This window comes from Penaeus chinensis, chromosome 12 (assembly GCF_019202785.1).
Source record: "Penaeus chinensis breed Huanghai No. 1 chromosome 12, ASM1920278v2, whole genome shotgun sequence".
NCBI classification, from domain to species: domain Eukaryota; kingdom Metazoa; phylum Arthropoda; class Malacostraca; order Decapoda; family Penaeidae; genus Penaeus; species Penaeus chinensis.
In genome coordinates, this window is record NC_061830.1 from 37,458,515 (window position 1) to 37,461,014 (window position 2,500).

Sequence of the window (2,500 nt, forward strand, 5' to 3'; positions counted from 1 at the left end):
ATATATATGAAATCCACTACTATTTTATCAAAAGAAATAATTTTCCTTTCATCGCAGCAACGGTGCATCACACTGCAATTACGCGCACACCTTTATTCAACACACTGTGCATCTCCACACATGTTCCGAATACAAAGCGTGTTCAAAAAATAGAGAGTGAAAAAGGCTGTTCATATAACCGGTGATATACCGTTTGAGGTCAGTCTTTTTTGCACTTTTAAGGCAAACGGACAGGGCTGTTTCGTTTGATCAAAGAAATGGGTTTTGTTTGAACAATTGGTATGTGTGTTATTGTGTGTGTGTGTGTGGGGGGGGGGGTGTATCTGTGTGTAGGGGGGTGTATGTGTGTGTGTTTGTGTGTGTATATATATATATATATAATATATATACATATATACATATATATGTGTATATATATACATATATATATATATATATTTATATATCTATGTATTTATATGTGTATATGTGTGTGTGTGTGTGTCTGTGTGTGTGTGTGTATGTGTGTGTGTGTGTGTGCGTTAGTGCATGTGTGGGTGTATGTACGTGTGTAGGGAAAGTGGCCAAAAATTTTCTACAAAAGGAAAAATGAAAAATAAAACGAGACGATAAATTTCCGCAGAGTTTACCATCAACTGCTCATTATCCTGCTGATAAAACTTTCATCCAGCCTTCGGAAAGTGCAAATTGAAAAGTGAATAAAAGTGCACACTTGTTTATCAAAGTCTCATCTCTATCCACTGATAAAAAAAGGGGAAAAAAACAAAATCATTCAAAAGCGATCTTTGTTTCTGCACTTATAGGGAGAAAAAAAAATATTATACAATATTCTTCCGTTACCCCCCCCCCCCCAAAAAAAAAAAAATAATAATAATAAATAAATAAATAAATAAAAATGAGAACGAAAAAGATTTTTAAAAAATTACCTGCCTCTTCCCCGCAATTAAAACAGACTGAGACATTCCTCAAATGCCAAAGAAAGAAAGAAAGAGAAAGAAAAAAAATAAAAAAAGGAAGCAAGAAAGAGAGAAGAAGAAAAATTATACACCTACCCCCCCCCCTTCAAAAAAAAAAGAAAAAAGAAAAAAGAAAAAGAAAAGAAAAAAAAAGTAGAGAAAAGTTATGAATCCCTAGAGACACACTTACACACGCGCGCGCACACTTGCCAGAGGACACGAGAGAAGGGAGAAAAGAAAAAAGAAAAATTGAGAGAGAGAGAGAAAAAAAAAAAAGAGATAGGCAGAGAAGAAGGAGAAGAAAAGAACATAGCTCATCTGTTTTACCTCAGGGAATAAAAACGTAAACCCAGATCTACAAACAAAATCCTAGAGACAAGTTTGCCGGAGGAGGAGGAGGAGGAGGAGGAAGAGGAGGGGGGGGGAGGAGGAAGAGGAGTAAGAGAAGGAGGGGGGAGGAGGAGGAGTAGGGGGGAGGAGGAGGAAGAGGAGGAGGAGGAGGAGGAGGAGGCGGAGGAGGAAGAAGAGGAGGAAGAGGAGGAGGGAGGGGGAGGAGGAGGAGAAGGGGGGAGGAGGAGGAGGAAGAGGAGGAGGGGGGAGGAAGAGAAGGAAGAGGAGGAGGGGGGGAGGAGTAGGGGGGAGGAGGAGAAGGAGGAGGAGGAGGAGGAGGAAGAGGGGGAGGAGGAGGAGGAGGAGGAGTAGGAGGAGGAGGAGTAGAAGGGGGAGGGGGGGAATAGAAGGAGAAGGGGGAGGAGGAGGAGGAGGAAGAGGAGAAGGGAGGAAGTAGAGGTAGAGGAGGCGGGAAGAGGAAGTGGAAGTGGAGGAGGTGGGAAGGGGAAGTGGAAGAAACGGGAAGAGAAAGAGGCGAGGGGAAAAGGGGGAAGATAGGAAGTGGAGGAGTAAGGAGGGTGAGAGGAAGTGTAGGGTGAAGAAGTGGAGATGGGGGAGGGGGAGAAGGAGGAAGTGGAGGAAGAGGAGGCGAGAAGAGGGGAAAGGGGGAGAGGGAAGAAATGGAGGAGGAGGAAGAGGGAAGAGAAAAAGTGTTGGAGAAGGAGACGGGGAGGAAGGGGAGAAGGAGGAAGTGGAGGAGGAGGAGGAGGAAGAGGGGGGAAGGGGAGGAGCATGAACAAGAAGAGGATGCAGAAGAGTTAAGAAGAGGAGGAGGAAGAAGAGGGGGAGAAAGAGGAAGAGGAAGTAAAGAGGGGAGGAGTAAGAGGACATAGAAGAAGTAGGAAGTGGGCCAAGGAAAGAGGAGGAGGGAGAAGAAGATGAAGATGATGTAGGGAGTGGAGATGCAGAAGGAAAGAAGAGGGAAATACGAAGGTAAGAAGTGGAGAAAGAGGAGGAAGAAGAAGCAGAACAAGTAGGAAGTGAAGTGAAGTGATTAAAATCGGAGGAGGAGGAAGAGGAGGTAAGAGGAAATGGTGGAGAAGAAAGAATAGAAGATAAGAAGAGGGAAGAGAGCAAGTAGAAAATGGATGAGAAGGAGGAAGATGAGATAAAAGAGGCAGGAAGAGGAGGCAGTAGTAAAAAAGTTGTAAACG